General features: G+C 42.4%; 1 protein-coding gene and 1 long non-coding RNA gene across 4 annotated transcripts in view; one reads left to right on the top strand and one right to left on the bottom strand.

Moving 5' to 3' along the window:
- The window catches only part of LOC149580709 (uncharacterized), a 220,731-nt gene that overhangs the window by 174,546 nt on the left and 20,500 nt on the right, over positions 1–25,685 (bottom strand). The window lies entirely within an intron of this gene.
- Positions 1–25,685, top strand: part of MLO1 (Seven transmembrane MLO family protein) — a 145,615-nt gene that overhangs the window by 111,833 nt on the left and 8,097 nt on the right. The gene's annotated exons all lie outside the window — the stretch shown is intronic.

Below are 25,685 nucleotides of genomic sequence, written 5' to 3'. Positions count from 1 at the left end.
CATAAGGATTTCCTAAATCATCTGCAGGTAACAGCATCATCATCATTGACATTAGATGATGTAGGACCATTTAAAGAACCATAAGCAGTGCTTCTACCACTTAATTAGAAGTGTGCTTATTTTTTATACTTAAATGTAACATGTTGGTGAGTTGAAGAAGCCAAAAGCTAGTTTGCTTTGGCTCCATATTCCATAATTTCATGGTGGTTTGGGGCATGGTTCCTGTTGTCGGTAAAGAATGGAACTTGATGAAGAGGAGATATTGAGATTGGAAGGAGGGTCTAACGATGATAACTTGGACTCGGTGACCGACACAATGTACTATTGGTACCTCATGGTAACATTAGGAGTATGGTATGCCCAAGAATATCAGCCATATGATATTCACCATACTCATATCTTTTCTTGGTATGTGTGCTAACATCACGTCTCATGATTTCTACCAAAGAAGATTTTTGCTCATTTTGTTTCCACTGATATTATGTCTCATAGTATCTACCATGCCATATCTTAGATATAACTTATAGTGGTATGAACACTACTCAGTTACATAAGAGATATGCTCTATTATGATCTCCAAAGACATCATCTGTATGATATCCATCATGATAGCAGGTTAAACTATTGTTTAGATTGTCACCTTACAATAGTAACCACAAGAGAACTTTATTAAAAGATCATCACCTCTCAAGAAGTTTTTTACAAGATCATGTAATATCTCACACGAGATCCACCATGAACCATGAAAGAAGGTGTGTCCACCATGAATATTTCCAAAGGGTGGAACAAGGGTTTTCACCTCAAATTTCTCTCTCATAGAGAAGGATGCATTAAGGTACATTTCAAGAAATCACTGATGTTGAGTCTCCCTCTCAGTAAGAGCTCCGATCCATAACTCCAAGCTTGTCTTCAATAATGTACAAACTTCACTTAGGCTGAAGGCTTTGGAGAAAATATCAGTCATCATATCTTCAATAATAATGTACTTTGAATGAATAGCATTCCAGGTATTCATCTACAGTTTAGGCATTTGCATTAAGGCCTTTCGGTCTACACATATGGAACTTCATCTCATGAATCATAGTTCTCTTCACTGCTGTAGTTTCTTGATCACTAGAGGATCCAACTTGAACTGGTCTACTCTGAATCGATATGACCAAGATCCTCAAAAGTCAATTGAAGCATATCCTCTATCTGCTCCCTCTATCATGGAAGCATACCTTGATTCATAGTAACATGAGTGAATGCACTAAATTGTGGATTTATCCTCAGGCTTGGCAATACTAGATAGTAAGATAACGTGGTTCTCTTCTGAAGCTTCAAGTACATGCATCAACCTCCTGACCTCTTCATCCAAGGATGCCTCTAATGAAATGTCAAGCTCCCTCTTGATGTAGAAGGATATTCATAATCCCAATCATCAAAGATATATTGCTTCAAGAGTCCCTTATTATCTGACATGCTTCATATGTGGCTGAAGGTTCTAGATCCAAGGCCACTTTGGAGCTACTATCATAAGATCAAGTCCTAGGCCAAATAGTTATATGACCAAATTGATATTTGAACAAAATCCCATTGCTGTCTGCTCCCTCTCATTTGAAGAGCCCCTTGTCTTGACTTTGTTTCAAAATACCGGATGTTATTAATAGTTATATGACCAAATCGATATTTGAACAAAATCCCATTGTTGTCTGCTCCCTCTCATTTGAAGAGACCCTTGTTCCGACTTTGTTTCAAAATACCGGATGTTATCACCTGTAAAAATGCCGTAGCAGCATTTCTAATGCACCATTCTTCTCTTCCTACAAGAACGTCCTCAAGGAACAAAGAAAAGAATAAGGCAATTAGCTCTTATAGTACATATAGAAATACGAATAAGAGGCTAACTACAAAGTATTTACAAATTGTACTCAACAAAAAATACTTATCTCCCTATTATGGAACAAACACTAATCTACATCCTTCCTTCCTGATGTTGTTTCTCACTTTCCCAAATGTTTCACCACACATTATACAAAGGATAGACTAGCTCCTCATATACACAATTAGGATGCATAATGGCCTTTCTTACCCAAAAGCAAGCATATTTTCTTTACACAAGATGCTACACTTCCATCAATTGGTCCCTTTTAATAATGGTAAAACACAATGTGGGAATAACATCTCCATCTCACGCATCAGAGAAATTTGATCTCTTATTGGATGCCTTCTAGGATACAATAGAAGAAATCTTGGGTAGAGCTAACAGTCCAACCGTCTTCATTCCAACCATAGGATCACTATAGGCTGCATCATTGTCTCATCTGGAAGTTTCCCCTAAAAATTGTTGTCTTTCTGATATTTTGGCAGTAGCCACTCACAACTCCATTGTGAAATCAATCATTCCTTACTTTGGCCTGTAACTCATTCCTTATTTACTGAATAACTTATTTTGAAATTATCATTTTGTTTCTCCAATTTATAGTCGGCAGGTTCAAACTGGACAGTAATGCTTGGACAGCAAGATTTGAGGACTGCTAGACTTTGTGGTGCAAGCAGCAATCTTCCAGGCCCAACTTTTAAGACTTGCTTCTCACATCTCAGCATTCTGAGCCCAAGGATTTTCTGCTGTAGGAGCTCACACCATCAGTCAAGCCAATTGTCAGTTCTTTAGACATCTGATCTACAATGAGTCAAACATAGACAAGACATTTGAGGCATCTTTGCAGAAAAAAATGTCCATTCAATATTGGTGCCGGTGACAGCAACCTTGCACCTCTGGACTCTACGAATTCTAATGGTTTTGACAAGAATTTGAGATATCAAAAAGGTCTTTTCCTCTCTGACCAAGAATTATTCAACTGTGGTTTTGCTATAGCTAGGTGACACCAATCAGCAAGCCTTTGTTTTATTTACAGATTTTGCGGCTATCATTGTTTTTTTGATGAATATCAATAAGTGAAGAATCCTAGTAGAATAGAACTATGTATGATAATGTTGAGCCTGCGATAACTCGATATCTGATATACTGGTTATTGACTTTCATTTTATATTCATCATATCGTGTCCACTTTCTTCTTCTAATGCCAAACACGATTATGAATCAAACGTGGGTAATATTGGTGATAAGGCCACAGTAATAATAGTCCAAACATTTCCATTATTATTGTTATTTTTTTTCCGCCTCAATGTAAAAATATAAACTGCCTCCTTTTGGTAGTCAGTGTGTGGTCGTCTTTGTTGTCATAAACCAAATAGCTGACTTATCATAAATGTTGAAATGTATTATCTTGAGTCCACCATGTCATCAATGTGAATAAGATGAATCGACAGTTTTTAGTGCCAGTGTCATTTGATGAAGACCGGAAGAAAATAATGATTGATTTATTGGAGTAACCAAGCTAAAACGGTAAAGACCTCAAAGTGTAACTCTGACTCCTCCGCAAGGTGTCTACTTTCTATTGTGCCTATCAAAGCACTGCCTTTAGTCTTCAATAAGGTGGGCTTCTCAGTTCAGTGCACTGTTCAATTGCTTGAGGCACTAAAAACAATGTTATATTGAGTGATGTTCGAGATGCTGCAGCCTGCTATATTGGCTAGTCTGCATGTCTTCTTATGCAATTAGTCCCTCTGGCCCTTGATGATCATGTCCCTCTGGCCGTTAATGATCTCCTCATTCTTATTGCTTGTAGCAATAATTTAATACTTGTTTCTGACAACCCTTCAGAAATATGGAATGATAGTGTGGTACGGGTCTTGAGAAGGCTATTGCTAAAATGAGTGATCCAAATATGTATAAGAACAAGAAATAAAAGTTAATCCAATGATGCTTTTGAAATGAATCTCGATCCTCTTATGTTTTCATAATATCGAATAGTTGCATCTCTTGGTTGCTAGTAGACATGTCATCACACTTTCTTAATTGCACCTTTTCACGATTCATGCACATTTATCATACAAATCTTCTTTTATCACTAATTATGATTGCTGCTTCATTTGTAATGTAGTTGACCCTTCTTGAGCAGGGATAGAGATGGTATACATCAAAATGTTTGAAACGTTAGTAGAAGACATTTTAGTAAGTCATGTGCTTGTAGAGTCGATTGTAATGCCCACTACGTAGGATGTTCATTGTTACCACGCCCAAGGCCTTGATGAATATAGACAGCATTGTACTGCTCAATGCAAGGAAGGGCACACCTTCCGATGCCACAAATACAAAGACGGTAATGGCAAGAAGAACTGTGGAGATAAAATGATCTTAGTGGTATGTAATAGCCAGTATGAAAGTTGAACCAGTAGCCACTTCTGACCCACTCCAGTCGCTTCTTTTTGATGCTCAAAATGTTCATGGCAATCCAATTTACTACCTGGCTGCGATGACTAGGTTGACCATTATCGTCGTTGAGCACATGGCTTTGATTCCTGTTTCCGTCTCTTGAAAAATATATACTTGCATGATATTGTGAGAGCTGGTATATGTAATGTCCTCTTCTAATTTTATTTTTGCAAATCATTTATTAAATGTTTTTTTCTCCTTTTTTTTTGCATTTAATAAATAGGGAACAAAGAACCACATTTACGTTTAAATGTTTAACCATGGGAAAAATTAAAACATATGTATATGTGAAAAAGTAAAGAAGGTAAAAGGATATGCAGACAAAGGTTTCAGCAGGTTGCTGATGGATGCCGAACCAAGGAGGACTTGTTGGAAGAGACTCGACAGCGGGTAGAATTGGTGGAAGAAGCAAGGGAGGAATTTTTGAACTTGTATTCGCCGAGGGAAGAGAATCTAGACGGAAGGGAATTAACTCGCACGGCTCAGAGTGCCGAGGGAGCACGAGCGTGGAGTGAACTCTTCGTTCGCGATACAGTTCCGGAAGGGACAACTTCAGAAGATCCTTCTTCACCAAAGTTCGCAGCTGTTGCAAATAAGACACCTCTACAAATAGCGACGGTGTGGGAGTGCAGAGCGTTGGCGTGGGAGTGCAAAGCCACGATGTGGGAGTACAGAGTGCCGGTGTGGGAGTGCAGAACAATGCCAGTGTTCCAAAACCGAACAGCGTCCGTACACAAAATCAAGTAATAATGGCAGGACCAAAAGAGAAGTTGCCCAAGTTTGATGGTGATGGAACAACTGATCCGATCCGACACTATAAAACATGCAAAACAATTTGGAAGGCGAATGGCATAATAGATACAAACGAATGGGTCCGACAATTTCTAGCAACCCTAAGGGGTGTCGCAATTGATTGGTTTGCCGATATGGATCCCCAAAAGTTAACCAATTGGGACAACATTAAAAAGGAGTTTATCACGGAATTTCAACTGTTGCGGGACGACAATGAGATCGTAGTGGAGATATACAACACAAAGCAGGGGAAGAATGAAATTGTCCAAGTATATGCCAAAAAATTAAAAGATTTAATAAATAAAATGGAAAATAAGCCAACAGATGGGCTGCAAAAGAGATGGTTCATTGAAGGACTACGACCGAAGTTATGGAAGAAAACGAGGATCGTGCCGCCATCATCATACATCGAAGCATACAATTGGGCGATTAACTTAGAAAGTGAGCAGAAAACAAAGAAGAAAAAGAAGAGTAGCTCATTCGAGTCAGACGACGACGTATCTTCGGAAGAAGAGAGCAGCGATGACGAAAAGGGTAGCAAGAAGGTCCGAGCCCTCCAGAAAGATATGATCCGAATGATGAAAGAATTTAAGAACATGCAGAAGGAGATGAAGGGAAACGACCTCTGGTGCATGGAATGTAAGACAGAAGGTCACACGAAGGGATCCTATCCAAAGAACCAGTTTTGCAAGATCTGCCAAATCATGGGACATTCCACAAAAGAATGCCCCTTCAATATGAAAACCAGAGGACCTCAACAGGTGCTCCTAACACAGGAGGCTTCCGCGTCATGAGGAAGTAGAAACACCAGTAATGCAGGTGTCACATCGGGCGGGTACAAGAATAATAGAAGAGGACAAAATAACAATACCAATAGCAACGTCAACAACAATAATGAGGGCCGTAGTAGAATTCAGTACGATGCGAACGACTGCCCGATGGTACAATGCTGCGCATGCAATTTGTGGGGCCACTTTGCCCGAGACTGTACAATGGCAAACACACCGAAGTTGTTATGCAGATGGTGTGGTCCTGGAGATCATGAGGATGCCAAGTGCTCGAAGTCTGGAGTGAATTGGATCACCATTGGGACGGATGAAGAAGAGGTTTTGGCAATCACACGGAAGCCAGCAAAACTATACCTCGACCCGACGGAAGAAAAGAAGAGACTGGAGGAAGCGCAAATGAATATTGAGAAAGTGACATAGGTGGAGAAAGCACATTTGAGGGACACCACAGGTACCTCGACTAGGAACTGCATGGAACAGAACATCGAATGACAGATATTGCAAACAGAGGTACCCATCAAAATAAATGATCTACTGCTCACAATGCCTCAGCTTTGATCGGTACTCACAAACATCGCGCCAACTGCTAAGTTACCAGGAGAAGCAGGAAGAGGGAAGGAAAGTGGCGCAAGTGGAGAGGACCCAATGCTGCTAGCCCTCACATCTGGACGGCATTTGGCAGTCGTCGAGATGGCGATTCTCGGAAATGTTCTTACAGACACAATTGTCAATGGAGGGTCCAGCATGAATGTCTTACTTGAGGATACTTGGAAGAGGTTGGTACAACCGACGTTGTGGCCACCTACATTCTAATTGCTGACAACGAACCAACACGGCATCAAACCTCTCGGCATCCTGATGGCACAACCGGTGACGATTGGAACACAACCATTCCTGCTTGACTTCGTCGTGATCCCGCTAAAGAGGAAAGGATATGATGCCATTCTGGGTCGAGGATGGCTCATACAAGCCAAAATTAAACATGACTGGAAGAGAAACACTCTCACTTGAAAGCAAAGGGCGGAAATTCACCATTGATCTACACACCCAAATGGTGGGGGAAGAAGCTTTGTCATTAGATTCCGAAGAAGAGGATGAAGGGAGGCAGTGTATGGAACCAGATCAGGAGGGCGTCCTACGATTGGAAGAAGGATCAACGAATGACGATCTGGATTCGGTGAACGGTCTTTTCCACTGGCAGATGGAGGACTATGAGCTATTCCAGAGCTGTAACATGTTGACAATAGAGGAAGGGCACAACGGAGATGGATTTCCAAGAGAATTCACGGAAAACAAAAGAGGGTGATGCGCCGCTGGATGGAACACCCGCCCATGTATTTTGTGAGGGGGAATCGATCAAATACAATGAAGCCACACTACAAACCATGAATTTGGGAGATGAGGCCGAACTAAGAAACATATTGGTGGGAGATAACTGGGATCCAATACTGAAAGCAAGGGCATTCAAGATATTTTTGGAATACAAAGATGTATTTGTGTGGACATACAAGGATCTGAAAGGAGTACCGTCGGAGTTGTGTGTGCACCGCATCCCGTTGGTCAAAGGAGCAGTACTCGTACGGAAGCGACCCTACAAGATGAATAAGAACCATGTAGCACGGGTTATAGAAGAGATCAACCGGATGCTAGAAGCCGGTATTTTTTTCAAGGTTCAGACAAGTGAATGGGTGTCACCCATAGTAATCTCACTAAAGAAGGATACCACCCAGATCTGGATATGCGTAGACTTCAGATGCCTTAATGTAGTCACAATCAAGGATCCCTTCCCGATTCCATTTACAGACAGTATATTGGAGGAGGTAGCAAGACATGAAATTTATTCCTTTATGGACGGGTTTTCGGGATACAATCAAATTTCCATAGCAGAGGACAAACTGAAAATGACATTTGTCATAGAAGATGGGGTGTATGCATACAACTGGATGCCATTCAGCTTGTGCAATGCGCCGGCTACATTCCAGTGGATCATACTGCACATCTTTGACAAAATGTCCGTCGGAAACTTCAAGGCGTTCTTGGATGATTGGTCTGTATTCAACGCCGAGGACAGACATCTGGTAGCGCTGGGCGAATGTATGGAAAGATGTCGAAGGGTGTGACTAGCCTTGAACCCAAAGAAATGCAGATTCATGGTTCTGCAGGGAAGACTACTTGGACACATAGTCTGTAAGGAGGGACTGAAGACAGATCCGGACAAAGTTAGAGTCATATTGGAAATGCAGCTATCCACCAATGTAACAGAGGTAAAGTCTTTCCTCGGACACATAGGCTATTATAGAAGGTTCATCAAAATTTTTGCCAAAGTATCATACCCGCTGGATAGGTTAACATGCATAGGAGAATTGTTCAGATGGGAGAAAAAACAGGATGAGGGATTTGAAGGATTTGAAGATTGGCTACGACACCCATCTTGGCGTACCCAGATTGGAACAAGGAATTCCATGTTCATGTCAACTCATCCAACTATGTGATCGGAGCAACCTTGGCACGGACTGGTAGCGACGGGTTGGATCACTCGATATACTTTGGCAGCCGACTGCTATCAAAAGCAGAGTAGAACTACGGTACAATAGAATGGGAAGCCTTGGGAATGGTCTACGCCATACAGAAGTTTCGTCATTACTTGCTGGCGACACTGTTCATGTTCTATGTCGACCATCAGGCTCTGTTGTATCTAGTCAATAAACCTATCATCCAAGGAAGAATCAGCTAGTAGCTACTTTTGCTATAGGAGTTCACCTTCAAAATCATTGTACGACTTGGGAAGAAACATGTCAACACAGACCATTTGTCATGAATCAAAATGGGGGAACCGGCGGACGAAGTGAAAGATGATTTTCTTGATGCCCAATTGTTTCAGATTGCAGTACTGCCGAAATGGTACACGAGCATTGGAGAATACCTTTCGACATGACAGTTCCCAAGTGAGATGCCACCAAATGAAAGACGAAAATTGATAATCAAGAGCCGTACATTTCAATTGATCAATGGATTATTGTATAAGATGTGGCCTGATCACATCCTATGACGGTGTGTTAGAGGAAGAAATACCACGGGTGTTAAAGGAAGCACATGAGGGTCCAACAGGACACATGGGACTTTATACCACGGTATGGAAGATATTGCTGGCAGGACTGTGGTGGCCAACAGTGTACAACAACGCGTGAGAATGGGTCGTCGGGTGTGACACTTGCCAATGAGTCGGAAAGCCGCTAAAGAGAGACTTCATGCCCCTTAACCCCTCCCATGCATAGGAACTTTTTGAAAGATGGGGATTGGATTTCATCGGACCTTTGAAGGTGAACAAAATCAGAAGGTGCCGATACATTGTCGTAGCGAGGAAGTACTTGACCAAGTGGGTGGAGGTACGCACACTATTGGATAACTCGGCCGTAAGCACAGCCAGATTTATTTATGAGCAAATCATTACTAGGTATGGGATCCCATTGTAGTTAACAAGTGATAGGGGTGGACATTTCATTAAGAATGTTATCCGACTGCTCACCACTGAATTCAAGATCTATCATTCATTATCGAGCTTGTACTACCTAAGAGCAAATAGACAGGCCGAGGCTACAAACAAGATCCTGGTATCAATTATCTACAAGTCTTGTGTGATTGAAGGTGAAGATTGGGAGGGAAAATTGCCCTCTACCCTTTGGGCATATCGCACGGTGTATAAAGTGACAATGGGACACACACCGTTCTAGTTAATGTTCGGGCAGGAAGTAGTAGTACTAGCAGAGTTCATTATACTAGGCCTGAGGATTGCATTGGAAAATAAGTTGGGTGACATGGCCAGCCTCAGGGAAAGGTTGCATAAGTTGAACAAGCTCGAAGAGAAGCGGCTACTGGCACAATGGGCCACAGAGGTGACACAGAACAGACGCAAAGCATGGCATGATAAGCACCTCAAACTCAACAGGTTTCAGTCGGGGCAGTTGGTGCTGAAGTATGATGGACGAAATGAAATCAAACCAGGAAAGTTTAAGGTCAGATGGGGTGGGCCATACCAAATCCGGGAGGTAGGTGACAATGGAACAATAAAATTGTGGACTTTGGATGGACAAGAAGTGTCGTAAGTAGTCAACGGGTTGAAGCTAAAGATGTACCATGCCAGGAAGACTCCCTCGTCGTCATAGAATGACGAAGTCTGAATGACTCCCTTGTCGTCGCAGAATGGTGAAGTTTGGAAGGAGAACTGAGTTTGTTGTATTCAAAAAGAAAAAAGAAAAGAAAAGTGAGTGGATTCTACCAGGAGAGGGGTCCCACAGACAGGGTGTTTCATGGATACTTGTCTTGCGGACAGGGTGTTCCGCGGACAGGTCTGTGGACACCTGCTCCGCAGGTTGTGTCTCCATGGGAAGTCCCGCGGGTCCTTTTTATTCCCGTGCGGCTTAGCCCTTTTCCTTCTGTGGACACCTGTCTTTTTCTTCCGCGGTGGCATTCTTTTTCTCCCGCGCGCATTACATCTTCCGCGTCCAGTCTTTTTCAACAGCGTTGCTTGCCTTTTGTAACTTGCAGTGTCTCTAACTCGGCGGAGTTCACTCGACGTTTGGTGGAGTTGTATCTTCTATTTCGCAGGGTCATTTTTAGAGCAGAGCATGCATGGATGTTCTCTTCTTTTGAGGTTAAGGAATGATTTTGGTTGTTGCATTCTCGGATTTTTGTGGAGATTGACAAAACCATGAAATTGGGTCGATAGAGCATGCAAATGAGTATCTGTTGATGGGTGCGATACATCATCTACATGCCTCTTGATTTTTCTTGTTGAAGATGTTGCAGCTTAAACTCTAATTCCCTCACGGGCAGTGTTCGATTTCGACGAAGGTATCTATCTCGGCGGACGGTGCTTTTTCCCGTGGAATGAGTTTTGAATAAGGCTATAACTTCCGCGGGCACATCTTAAACTTCCGCAGACAACAGTTGGAAAGGGAACCGCTGGGGAAGGAAACAAGCAGCGGGAAAAAACATATATTAAGGCATATTCTCCGCGGGAAGGCAAAGGCTACAGCAACCCTACATTATAAAAGCAAGAAAGAAGCCATTATTATGGAATCAGCAAGGAAACAGAAGCAGTGGAAGAACCAGCTAAAGGCAAATATGGAGAAGAATGCTAGAGTTTTAGCTTCTAGAATCTGGGTTACAGGGCCATCCGCTTTCAGCAGTAAGAAACAAAAAGTAAGGGCCGAACTCACGCACCTTACAGTTTAGTTTGAAGGACTCAATGGCAAGGAATCCGGAAATGGTGGCAAGAAACTCTAGACTCAGAGGTAATTAAACAGATTTTGATATGAACACAAGTGCATCGGGCCATCCAACTTCCACTTTTTCCATTCGATTGTTTGAATTAGTTTTGCGAACCATGATAGAAGCATATAATCGGCACAACAGAACCAACACATTTTTGTACAAGAAGCATCGGATGACGGTTTCTTTTAAACCAAAGGATTTCAGTAGGGTTTTCGACATCCTTGGCCAAGGAGGTCGGAAGGTGGAAATCAAGAACCACAAGCTGTCTTAGGAACGAAAAGAATATTGGATAAGATTAGTAGGCCGCGATCTTATGCCTGAGGAGATGGAGTCAGTGGTAAAGGGGTCTAAATGTAGAGGGCTTCGACGAGATCTTATTCGAGAGGGCCACTGAAGATGCATCATGGATGTCATCAAAAGCAGGTTGACTGGGGCAAGTCGAGCTTCGGATATAGCGTTTCCACAGATTGTATTCGTGAATGGCATCATGAACGACACGGTGTACGATTGGGCTACAGTCCTCGCTGATAGGATGGAGGAGTTCATGACACTTCAGCACAGGACTTTCTTTATGCCGCACCATGCCATTGGCCTATTTCTGGAGGTAGCCATTAATCAGATACCTGTGGATGATTTTGAGGCTCCACTGTGGGGAAAGTTGGTGCCAGGAGAGCCTCCAATATTCTATTGGAAACATTTGGACACGGGTGGAACAATAGCGGGGCAGAAGAATGTATTCCAAGGATTGGAGGCTTACGGGGATACGGACAGCGGACGGGAGGACACTTCAGAGAGCAGTGGGGCTGAGTATGAGAAAGAGAGTACTTTTGCAGAAGTTGGCAGTGAACCAGCAGTTAGCAAGTCCACATTTTTCACCCCGCCGCAGTTGCCAACTTCGGCGCACTTGTCCACCACCACTTCACACATTCCTCCGTTTGGTCAGCGTCATGCACTGGTTGTTATGACTCCACCAGTCATGGCAGATGTGGTCCCAAGGATAGTAGCAGATGTCCCATCAGTAGTAGCAGATGGTGTCCCACGGACGATAGATGATGTTGTACCAGCGGCCACTACAGGGGTTGCTTTTCTGATGATTGCGGCAGATGTTTCACCCGAGGGCATGCCTTTTCAGGATATTACGCTAGACCCTGTTGCACCATCAGAGCCAGAGTTGAGAGAGTTGCCAACGCCAGAGCCTGAACCCTAGGTTCGTTTGGATGTGATTGGCTCAGATGCTATGGTCACTATTTTGTCTTCCTTGTTGACGGAGGCACAGCCAACACAGCAAAAGGAGAGCATCGAGCCAGCATAGACAGAGCAGTCCGAGAGAATGGAGGTGATGGATAGAGCAAGTGCATTTCTGCGATAGCAGTTCTAACTCATTCCCGCAGAGGTCGGACCGTCCATTCATTCCTCGAGACATGGAGTCTCCCCAGCACTAGCAGCCATATCGGAGCCACAGGAGGTGGCAATTCCACAGTTCGAGGATGCGGCCAAGAAGGAGGCGGCACCGGATGTGGACATGGTTACTGAAGGGGTGGTAGAGACGAGTAGTGATGGGGACTGGACCATGGACGATGTGGCGAAGGAGGATTATGGGTCAGATGAGGACAGATGCAGGGACTACCTTAGAGCCATCCGAGTTGCACTGAAGAAGGGACACACCATTGCTTTGCAAGCTTTGACGTGGTAGAAAGAGTTGCATTTGGTTTGGGCTTATTTCAGGGGGGTTTGTCCAGAGTGGTTCCGTTTGCGTTTTGAGGACAGTGGATGGCCAACAGTTGAGACACTTGAGATGTTGGCGGATTGGGCCACTGAGCATGAGTTGGGGCTATGCACCACTCTGATGGAGAAGCTGGCGCACGAGATAGTAGGATTGTACAAGGAAGTTTATTATGCTTGCAGGCGTCCAGAGGCGGACAGGGCAGCAGACAAGGTCACAGCTGAGAGGTCTTTGATAGCTGAGAGGGAGGCTAGAGAAAAGGTAAATGCAGATTTGGCCAGCCAACCAGTAGCGTGGGCAGTTGAGCGTGCAATACTTTTGCAAGATAAGGAAGCGGCTGAGTAGGAATTACAGTTAGCGAAAGCCCAGGCTATGGACGCAATGCTTCTTCTGAAGGAAGCAGTAGAGGTTAATACATGGATTCAAAAGGATTTGAGCATCCAGACGGATCAAGTCTACGAATTGTGCCGACAGCAACGTTCTTCAGGATCATAGCCTCCTCTCTAGTATATATTCTTTCTATGTTGTATTTTGTGGTCTCCTATTTTTGTTAGTTGTGAAGTCGCCAAGAGACGACTTTTCTTTTGGGGGGGATGATGTCGTCGGTAGAAACTGTGTAGCCGACGAGTTCATGTCGTCGGTAAAGATTTTGTAGCCGATGGGTAGATTAGTATTGTTATGTAGTTGACGGACCCCTTCGGGAAGGTTCGGCAGGAAATATTTATACCCCATCTGGGATCATTGTAAATCATTGGAAGCATTATGTAATCTCTTTGGTGTATGCAAATAATAAAGGAGTACTGCTGTTAGATGTTTCCATTGTCTGTATGCATTAATCTATTTACCTCGTACAGTAAACAAGAAGTAACGGTGGTTGGTTAGGATTAAGAAGCGAAGGGGTTGACAAGAGAAAGATGCCACCAAGGAGGCAGTGTATAGGCTGAACTTTTGTAGGGACAAAGCTTCGTTAGAAGACATATCTTCAGCTAAGCCATTGTTACACTCGAGATAGTTCATGGGGAGAAATTGAGGCATTTTTACTTGGCCGGGTCATTTTTGAGGTCTGAAGTAATCTCTAGGAACTCAGAACTAACCATAATTAGGGCATTCGAAAACATTTGTGTCCAGAAAGGGACTGTAGTGATAGAAACGACAACCAAGGCAGTGGAGGAAGAATAGTCGTTGGGAAGAAGCACGTAGAATTGAGAATATTTTACATGAAGGTGTGATTGAAGAACAATCTGGAAACCAGTGTCTCAGATTGTGGTTGCTCAATAGAGATTGAAGTTGATGGGAGGAATAATAGACTAAAGTAGCGTGTGACCAAAGGTTTCCAAATCACGATAGAGTATCAGCTTCGTTTCCCAGACTCACCACAGTGGACCTAGTGAACCAGAAGTGAAAGAAATTTGATGGGTTGGAGGTTGATATATAACCAAGTAATTGCGTAGAAGTTTGAGGAGTTGTAGCACAACTAGCAAGTGAGATAGTGTTCGCTTGAGGCACTCTAACTGGGTGGTCATAGTGCCGTCAACAGTTCCTATTAAAGCCGGAAGTTTGGCCCACCAATGACTTGGGAGTCAGGTGAGGTCTATAGTATGCATCCTAAGGACACAACGGGAGTGAAAACTTACAAATTAAGGTCAGCTTGTTATGTTGAAGTTTCTCTTGAAGGCTTGACATATTGGAGGGAGCTTGAATGATTGTAGATTGTCAAGTAGTTGTTTTGAAATAAGAATGACACTGGTAGACTTGTGAGTTATTTAATGTGTTTGAGTTGTTCCCATAAAAATTAATGCTATGTACAAAACTTTGCACATTGTCTTGTACATTTATTGTTTATTTTAGTTTCCTTTCTTGAGGAACTTGGGTCTTTAATTTGAGAACATCTAAACAACCAGGTGGCCTCCTATAGTGGTATCAAAGCTTTGATAAGCTTTTGGGAAAATTCTCTGGTATAGCACTGCATTCACAGGAATAAGTCAAACACCAATCTGGACCAGCAACCTGAGATTAGGGAATCTACCTTTCAAATAGAAATAATGGATAGAGATGCTAATGCTAGTGGGATTGAGAATACTTTGGGTGAATTGGCCAGGACACAGTGAGATGTGATGAATCTGATGGTTCAATCACAACAACAAATGACTCAAATGCTCACATAGTTGGTTCAACAACGTGCAAATAATGGAAGCCATGACAACACCACAAACCAAGGAAATAATGGAAATAGGGGACAAAGTTCTACTTCAAATGTGCAAGGGAATAATGGCTCAATAATTCACTCTAGGCCACTAATGCCTACCTTCAATCAAGCTAACAACACACCTGCAATGAATGAGCCAACAGATCAAGAATTCCATAGACAAGTACGGGTTGATTGGCAAGTAGTGGGAGCAGATTTTCAGGATGAAATGGCATTTCCAAATTATGTTACCTTTAGGGAAAGGAACTGGCCACGAAGGGGAAATGGTGATAGGTACCAAAATCAAGATCTGCAGCGAAGAGTGGGAAAAGTATCAATACCATACTTTGATGGGTCAAGAAAAATAACAGCGAGATTGTGGGTTCAAAAGTTGGATACTTTTTTCTAGCTTGAATCTATGGCTGAAGATGAAGCAATCAAATATGCAACCTTGCATTTAGAGGGGAGCACTCACGATTAGTAGTATCATGGTTTGATTACTTTGGGCCATGATCAAATTGTAACCTATGCTGAATTTACAGAGAAGTTGATTGATCGTTTTGATAAGAAAGATCTTGAGTTAGACTTCAAGGAATTGGCATAGTTCAAACAATGGGGAGCCGTGGAGTATTATATTTCAGATTTCCAAAAGATTTCAGTTTCAGTGACAGGTATTTCAGAGAGGAGGGTAGTTCTTTTCATAGATGGATTAATGGAGCCATTAGAAGGTTGGGTTAAGGTGTTGAACCCAACTAATCTGCAGGATGCCATTAAAAAGGCAAGGAAAATGGAAACTTCTACTTCAAGAAGCAAACACTTCCCAAGGAATCTCCATCACAAGAGGGACAAAGACAGAAAACACTCTCACAAGGATGCTGATCAGTCCAAGAAAATGCAGGGCAGATTCGATGATGAACAACTAAATGAGCTGAAAAAGAAGAAATTATATTTCCAATGTAGGGAACCTTGGGACCCGACTCATAAGTGTTCATTGAAGGCGAACGTGAAACAATTCGAGTACTTTACAATCCCATAATTGAGTTTTGAAAATTTAGAACAGCAGTCTAAATCAAGTTCAAGTGAAGAAGATTCTACATCAGATGATTCAGCAGGTGAATACTAGGGGAAGTGTTGCATAGCTCAATTAACAGGCTTGCAGAAAATTGGATCATTTAGAGTTAGAGGGGTGTTGTGTGGGCAGCGAATAATCACATTTATAGATACCGGTGCAACCCATAATTTCATAGATGAAGTAGTGGCTCGAAGAGGGTTGAGGAAAGAAGAATGTGAAGGATTTAGAGTAATGGTTGTTGATGGATTCACAATCATTTGCACCCATAAGATATCAAACTTATGCAGCTAGGAGAGTATGAATTGAAGGATGACTTCTATGTGGTTAGCATTGGAGACATAGATGCGGTGCTTGGCATCCAATGGCTACGGTCACTTGGTGAATTCAGGATGAACTTGCAAACCATGGAAATGAAGTTTGAAGTTGAAGGGAAGAAGTTCCTACTTAGAGGGATGACAAATGGTACCCCTAATATTTCCTTGAATAGAATGGAAACGTTTAATGAGGCATAATTAAGTGGAATGGTCAGCAAAGTGCGTCTTCACACCAAATGCTTTGGGAAAACTTTCCCAAAGCAAGAATTTTCAGCTTAAGATTAAGGTGTTGCTGGATAAGTACAACAAGGTATTTAGTGACATTCCACATGGTATTCCATCGGATAGAGGCATTGAACACATAATAGAGTTGGAGGAGGGTGCTAAACCAGTCATAACCACACCCTATAGGCACTCAAAAAGACATTAAGATGAGATAGAGAAGGCAATTAAAAAACTGATGGAAATGAGTTACATAAGGCCAGGCAAGAGCCCTTTTGCTTCTTCTATGGTCTTAGTGAAGAAGAAAGATAGAACCATATGCATGTGTATTGATTACAGCGCCTTGAACAAGAAAACAATCAATAACTGTTGTTGTCAGGAATAATTGTAACCTCCGGGAATAGTTTGTAAACCTTTGGGGATAGTATTAGTTAAGGGTGTTTGTTGTCCGATATCGAAGGTAGTTGGGACGCGATGGTTGAGTCGCACTCCTTTGGGTACTATATGTACAACACCTAAATGACATTATATATGAATCAGAAGTACACCATCTCATACTGCATTGTCATGAACATTAATGGAATCAACAATTCAGTTCTATGAAATTGTGTTACATTTGTTGCTTTTCTATTATGCATTAAACCTGTTTACCCATAATGGTAGGCATTTGGCATCGTTGCCAAATTTGAATTTGGGGAGCAATGGCATACAAGGAGTAAAATATATGGGAATATCTCTGGAAGAGAATGTGAGAACCAATGCAAACAGAATGATCGAGCTATACGAAGGCATGAACTGACGGCAAACTTTAATATTTTGTTCCGTGCTACTATTGAGAACTTTGTACGGAGAGAAGTTGTATGTGAAGGGGTTCTAGAGGACACTGTTTAGGACCACTGAACGTTAGCCTCACAACAAACCTCTTGTTGCACCGATTTCCTCAGTTGTTTGCACAAGTGTTTCTGGTGCAGAGAAGGCAACGATAGGAAATCGAGCAGGAACCACGTAGGCAGCAAACCCTCTGAAACTTCCTGGAATGCAATCGTGGGGAATCTGAGGAATGTAAAACTGTCAGAGTTCTAACCCATGAGTCATAGGCCATGGGAATATGAGTGAAATGTGACAAGAAGTGTGAGTGAAAAGAGCTCTAAACTCTGTAACATTCGCATAGACGACCCATGATGATGTACTAAGAATATACATAAATAAAAGTGATCTTTTTATACGTGTTGTTTCAAATTCACAAATGAGAGGTATATATGCCAAATACACTAAATAAAGATAGAAATAGAAGGGAACAAATCAATGTCGTATATACGAAACACCAAGTTCTAATTTTTGCACAACAAACCAAATAGAGACGAAGGTTAAAGCAACTTGCCGAAGGGAACCACGAAGGTGTCATAGAGGGTGATTATGAGGGTGCCGTGGGAGGTGCAGTAATTGAAGGGGAATGGCTTCGTTCGCCAGAACATCGGCGAACAAGAAGCAGTGAGGAACTTTTGGAGGAAACACGACAAAGATCGAGTTTGATTGAAGAGACACGTGAACAGTTCTTAAAGCTATTCAACACACCTTGGGCAGAGGGAAACTGAGGCAAAAACACCCAAAGTGAAGGGGAAGAGGAAGCGAAGGAAGCCGAAGACACCGAGGCAGCGAGAAGTGTTGGGAGGACACTGCACGGTGGTCAAAGAAACCTTCCATGATCTAATCCTAGCAGTTCGGGATCACAAGAAGTTGGTTTAGGACATACAAGAAGAATCATGTCGAAGAAACAAAAACTACCCAAGTTTACTGGTGTTGGGAAGGAAGATCTTGTCAGACATTGCCGTACATGTGAAACTATCTGAGTGGTAAATGGGGTGATTGATAAAGACGAATGGGTTAAATAGTGTTGTTGGTAAATTCTATATTGTAGCCGATGGGTAGAATTATATCCGAAAGAGCACGTGACGGATGAGTCACCCCTTCGGCAAAATGTATGTACATCATCTATAGGGACTATTGAGATCATCATAATCATTATTATAAGCATTGTACTTGGAGTGCATATTGCGTATATGAATAAAGTATCTGTTTTGTGTTATATCTTACTGTACTACATGCGATAAGTATCCATTTACTCTGTACGGTAAGATATAACATAGAACAGATACTTTAAGATATGTGTATTACACCCTTCGGAGGAGCCAGGCAGGCCAGGTAGCAACGGAGAGGGCTCAGGAGGAGTTAGCTACCAGGCTAGCCTTAGAGAGGGCAGCTTGGTAATCCGAGAGAGCAGCATTGTTAGCTCGACAGAGGTAGCTACAGAAGGTGGCAGTAGAGAAGAAATAGTTAGGAGCAGAGGAGCGGGTGGCAGAGGAGAAAGAGAGAGAGTTTGGAGAGATTGCTGAAATGATGCAATCAGCTTTGGAGCTTCAAATGGAGGCTGAAGCAGATTTGAAAGTACGGAAGGAGCAAGTGTATAAGCTACGAGCAGAGCTGAACGAGCTTAGAGCATGAACGACTACTATACCAGGGACGCATCCCTCTTCTTAGTGTCTAAATATTGATGTAATTATTTGTTTTGGCTTTAATTTGAGTTTTGTTGTAAGGGTTGTCTCTATTTTGTCGTCCGGAGATGACTTTACTTTTTGGGGGGGAGGATGTTGTTTGTAAATTCTATATTGTAGCCGACGGGTAGAATTATATCCAAAAGGGCACGTAACGGTTGAGTCATCCCTTTGGGAAAGTATATGTACATCATATGTAGGAACTTGCATTGTACTTGGAGTGCATATTGTGTATATGAATAAAGTATATGTTCCGTGTTATATCTTACTGTACTACATGCAATAAGTATCCGTTTACTCTGTTTGGTAAACAAACGTTTCTTGCAACCCTATGGGGTGTTGCCATCGATTGGTATTCAGACATGGACAAAGTGAAAATAGGTTCACGGGACGATATTAGGAAAGAATTCAAGCATAATTTAAACTATATCAGGATGATAATGAGATCATCATAGAGATCTACAATGTTAAGCAAGGGAAGAAGGAAACTATCCGAGCATAGAATAGAAGGTTGAAGGAATTACTTAGATAGATGGAAACTCAACTGGCAGATGAGTTAAAGAAGAGATGGTTTGTCAATGGATTGGACACATCTCTAAGAAGAAAAAATAGGATTGTACCACCAACATCGTACAATGAGGTGTATGAAAGAGCTATGAATTTGGAAAGCAAAAGTAAAACATTGAAGAAGAAGAAAAGCAAGTCATCATCTGAGAGTGACGAATCCTCAGACGAGGATAGTAGCAACGATGATGAATCTAATAAAAAGGTACAAGTGTTACAAAAAGATAAGGAACGAATGATGCGGGAGTTCAAAATGATGAAATGAGGTGCAAAGTGTAATGACAAAGGAGAAATGTGGTGCACAAAGTGCAAAGAAAGCAGGCACGTAAAAGGAGCGTGTTTGAAAAAGTCATTATGTGACATCTACCAGGTGATGGGCCATTCCACCAAGGACTGCCCGTATAACTTAGATGAGAGAGCCACAAGTGCTTTTCACCCAGGAACAACCATCTACCTCCGGGGCAGCCACTGCTAACTAGCAAACAACCAATGTGTCATTTGGTGGGTTCTGAAATAATTGGTGAGGAGGAAGAGGAGGTAATGAGAACAAAAGCCAGATACAATACCACTCAAAGGGTTGGTCGATGATTCAGAGTCGGGCGTGCAGCCAATGGGGCCACTTTGCTTGAGATTGCGAGGAAAATGACACACTGTAGAAGTTGTGTCGATGGTGTGGTCCGAAGATCATGAGGAACTTAGTTGCCCAAAACCTCGAGTGAACTTACTCAACATTGAAGAAGTATTAGTAGTCACTCGTATTCACGTGTACCTTGATCCTCGTATAGAAAAACAGAGTATGGGAGGGGAAAGAGGAAATAGAGAAGGCAATGCAAGCGAAGAGGGGTTCACGTGTGGCTATAAGTGCCTTCGGATGCACTGAGGCCGAGAATAACATACTAGGGCGGATATTGCAAATGGAGTTTCCAATTAAAATACTAGGCCTTCTCCACACATTACCCCAGTTGAAGACGACATTATTAAATACCTGCACCATACAACCAAGTACCAACACTACACAACAACCAAACATTACAGGAGGATCCATGGTAGACCCTATGTTACTTGCGTTGAACAATAGATGGTACCCTGTGGTCATTGAGATGGGTATCCTTGGGACAATCCTCACTGATACCATTGTTGATGGTGGGTCGGGGGTAAATGTGCTTCTGGAGGAGACGTGGAAGAAACTTGGGAAGCCTACCCTGTGGCCCCCCACCTTCAACTTACTCGATACAGACTAGCATGGAATCAAACCTCTGGGAACATTGATAGCCCAACCAGTCATCACTGGAACCTAGCCATTGGTGCTAGATTTCGTCGTGATTCCATTGGAAAAGGGGTATGATGCCATTCTCGGAAGGGGATGGCTAGTAGCAGCAAGGGCAAACCAGAATTGGAAGAAAAACATGCTTTATTGGAGAGTGATAGAAGGAATTTCGTTATCAATCTTTGCACACAAATGGAGAGTGAGGAGATGGCTTAGGAATCTGAATCCGATAGAGAGTCTAATGGAAGGGGCGAGGGAAGAGATGAGATGGAGCCTAATGATGAAGGCATGCTGGAACTCAAAAGATGACTTGGATTCCTTAAACGGACTCTTCCATTGGAAAATGGAGATTACGAGTTATTTCCAAGTTGCAATATGGTAGGAATGGATGAAGAAGAGGTGTTTCCACTAGAGTTCGGGGAGTACAAAGAAGGAGAAGCTCAAGTGAATGAAAGTCTTGCTCACGACTTTAACGCAGGGAAATCAATTAAGTATGAAGAGCCATTTGTACGAGTCATGAATCTCGGGGATGAAGAGAATCCGTGCAACATATTGGTTGGCGATGATTGGGATCCTGTGTTGAAGGCAACAGCATTCAAAATCTTCACGGAGTACAAAGATGTGTTTTCTTGGAGTTAAAAGGACCTGAAGGGTGTACCACCAGAGTTGTGTGTACAACGTATACCCCTAGTGCCTGGTGTTGTACCTATGCGGAAGAGGCTGTACAGAATGAACAAAAATTATGCAGCTAGGGTTGATGAAGAGATCCAACGCATGTTGGAGATAGGAATCATATTTAGAGTTGAGACAAGTGAATGGGTCTCGCCCATTGTGATATCATTAAAAAAGGAGGCGAACTAGATTAGAATCCGTGTCACTTTTCACTACTTGAATGTTGTCACTATAAAAGACCCCTTCCCTATCACGTTCACGGATACAATACTTGTAGTTGTTGGACACGAAATATACACATTTATGGACGGGTTCTTTGGTTATAACTAGATATCAATTGTGAATGAGGATAAGTTGAAGATCACTTTCGTGGTAGAGGATAGCGTCTATGCATATAACTGAATGCCCTTCGGTTTGTGCAATGCACCAACAACCTTCCAAAGAATAATTCTTCATATCTTTGATAAAATGTCCATAGGGAACTTTCGTGTATTCTTGGATGATTGTTCTATCTTTAGTGGACAAGAGATGCATTTGGCAGCACTCGGGGAGTGCATGGAAAGGTGTCGTTGGGCCAGGTAGGTGTTGAAGAATTGTAGATTCATGGTACCCCAGGGTAAGTTGTTGGGGCACATTGTATGTAAGATGAGACTCAAGACTGATCTAGACAAAGAGTTTCATGTGCACGTGAATGCGTCTAACTTTGCAATTGGTGCAACACTTGCACAAATGGGTGATCATGGTCTGGATCATCCTATCTATTTTGTTAGCAGATATCAATTGCGGATAAGGATAAGTTGAAGACCACTTTTGTGGTATAGGATAGCATCTATGCATATAATCGGATACCCTTAGGTTTGTTCAATGCACCAACAACCTTTCAAAGAATAATTCTTCACATCTTTGATAAAACGTTCATAGGGAAATTTTGCGCATTCTTGGATGATTGGTCTATCTTTAATGGACAAGAGACGCATTTGGCAGCACTCGGGGAGTGCATGGAAAGTTGTTGTTGGGCTAGGTTGGCGTTGAACCCGAAAAATTGTAGATTCATGGTACCCCAAGGTAAGCTGTTGGGGCACATTGTATGTAAGACGAGACTCAAGACTGATCCAGACAAGATACGCGTGATAGTGGAGATGGAAGTGTTGACCGATGCCAGTGGAGTCATCCTTTTCAAGACACATTGGACATTACAGGAGGTTCATAAAGAACTTAACTCAATTTTCATGCCCCCTCGACAGGCTGACAAGAAAAGGGGAACCCTATGTTTGGGGTATAGAGCAAGAAACCTCCTTTAAGATATTGAAGACGAGATTGCTAGGGGCACCAATTTTGGCATACCCAAATTGGGATAAACAGTTTCACGTGCACGTGGATGCGTCTAACTTTGCAATTGGTGCAATATTTGCACAGACGGGTGATCATGGTCTGGATCTCCTATCTATTTTTCTAGCAGATATCAATCGCAGATGAGGATAAGTTGAAGACCACTTTCGTTGTAGAGGATAGCGTTTATGCATATAACTGGATGCACTTTGGTTTATGCAATGTGCCAACAACCTTCCAAAGAATAATTCTTCATATCTTTGATAAAATGTCCATAGGGAATTTTCGCGCATTCTTGGATGATTGGTCTATCTTCAGTGGACATGAGACGCATTTGGCAACACTTGTGGAGTGCATGGAAAGGATAGGTTGGTGCTGAACCCGAAGAATTGTAGGTTCACGGTACCCCAGGGTAAGCTATTAGGGCACATTCTATGTAAGACGAGACTCAAGACTGATCCAGACAAGATAGGTGTGATAGTGGAGATGGAAGCGTTGATTGATGCCGGTGGAGTCAAATCCTTTTTAGGACACATTGGATATTACGGGAGGTTCATAAAGACCTTTGCTCAAGTTTAATGTTTCCTTGACAGGGTGACAAGAAAAAGGGAACCCTACGTTTGGGGCATGGAGCAAGAAGCCTCCTTTAAGGAATTGAAGACAAGATTGCTAGGGGCACCAATTTTGGCATACTCGAATTGGGATAAAGAGTTTCATGTGCACGTGGATGCGTCTAATTTTGCAATTGGTGCAACATTTGCACAAACGAGTGATCATGGTTTGGATCATCCTATCTATTTTGCTAGTAGATTGTTGTCAAGGGCAGAGAAGAACTATAGCAAAACAGGGCGAAAGGCTCTAGGCATGGTGTATGTCGTGCAAAAGTTCAGACATTATTTGTGGGCAATACCCTTCACATTCTACGTAGACCACCAAGCGTCGATGTATCTAGTGAACAAACCCATCATTCAAGGGAGGGCAAGCAGATGGTTGTTCTTGCTTCAGGAGTTTATATTCACCATCGTGGTATAGATGGGGAAGAGCCACATTATAGACGATCAACTATCTCGGATTAGATCGAGGGAGCCGCTAGAAAGAGTCAATGATGACTTTCCTGATGTGCATTTATTTTGTATAGCCATCCTTTCGGAGTGGTACAAAAGCATCGGTGAATATCTATCCACTTCACAATTCCCTAGAGAGATGCCACCAGGCAAACGTCAGAAGTTGACACTAAGGAGCAAAACGTTTTCGCTGATTAATGGTTTGTTGTACAAAATGGTGCCATACCAAGCATTGAGAAGATGTGTCATGGAGGAGGAAGTGCAAAGTGTCCTTCGTGAAGCCCAAAAAAGGCCCGACAGCAGGGCATATGGGACCAAATACGATGGCAAGGAAAGTACCCTTGGTAGGGCTATGGTGGCCTAAGCTATACAATGATGCCAGAGAGTGTGTGGTCAGTTGGTAAACCCTTGAAACAAGATTTTATGCCGCTTAATCCATCACATGCCCAAGACTTGTTTGAACGGTGCGGTTTAGATTTCGTGGGGCCCTCAAGCCAAGTAGGGCTCGGAGATGATGTTACGTGGTTGTAGCAATTGAGTATCTGATGAACTGGGTGAAGGCACAAGCATTGCTTGACAACTCGGCCATAAGCACGACAAAGTTTATTTATGAGCAGATCATCACACATTATGACATCCCTATTCAGTTGACCAGTGACAAGGGAGGTCACTTTTTCAATCATGTGATTCAACTGCTCATGATCGAGTTCAAAAATTTTCACTTTGTCGAGTCTGTATTATCCGAGGGCCAACAACCACGCGAAGGCAATGAACAAAATCCTAGTGTCGATTATCTACAAGTCACGTGGGGTGGAGCAAGCCGATTGGGAAGAGAAGTTGCCATCAACACTTTGGACGTATCGCACAATGTACTTAGTTACAATGAGATAGACACCATTCCAACTAATGTTCAGGCAAGAAGCGGTAGTGCCGACATAATTTATGGTTCCAAGTCTTCGAATAACGATTGGAAATAGACTTAGCGATATGGAAAGTCTTTGAGAGAGATTGTATAGATTGAACAAGCTAGATGAACGAAGGCTAATGACACAATGGGCAACGAAGGTAGCACAAACTCATCATAAAGTGTGGCATGATAAAAATTTGAAATGGACAAAGTTTTAGCCTGGATGTTGCTAAAGTACAATGGGCATAATGAGATTAAATCGGGGAAGTTCAAGGTGAAATGGTTAGGACCCTACAAAATACGAGAAGTTGGTGACAATGGAGACAATAAGTTGAGGACTCTTGACGGATGGAAGATAGTGGATCCAATTAATGGTTCAAAATTGAAAATCTACTAGAAGAGGGACGAGGGTCGTAGAGTTAATGCCCATTGCCCAGAAGAGGGGAACAATTACAAAAAAAATAAAAAAATTGAACAAAGAAAAGCAGGAGTTAACACACGATGGAGTGATCGCATGGTGAAGTCACCATCGGAGAAAATAGCCACTACACACCAAGAAAACAAAAAACTACCGCAACTCACTCTAAGTTGCCACATGGCATGGGGAGGTAGCCACCACACGGGTTTAGGGAAATATGCCAC

Source organism: Cupressus sempervirens, chromosome 1, assembly GCF_028749045.1.
Source record: "Cupressus sempervirens isolate cs-2001-9-10 chromosome 1, ASM2874904v1, whole genome shotgun sequence".
Lineage (NCBI taxonomy): Eukaryota > Viridiplantae > Streptophyta > Pinopsida > Cupressales > Cupressaceae > Cupressus > Cupressus sempervirens.
This window is presented reverse-complemented; position numbering and strand designations above follow the sequence as displayed.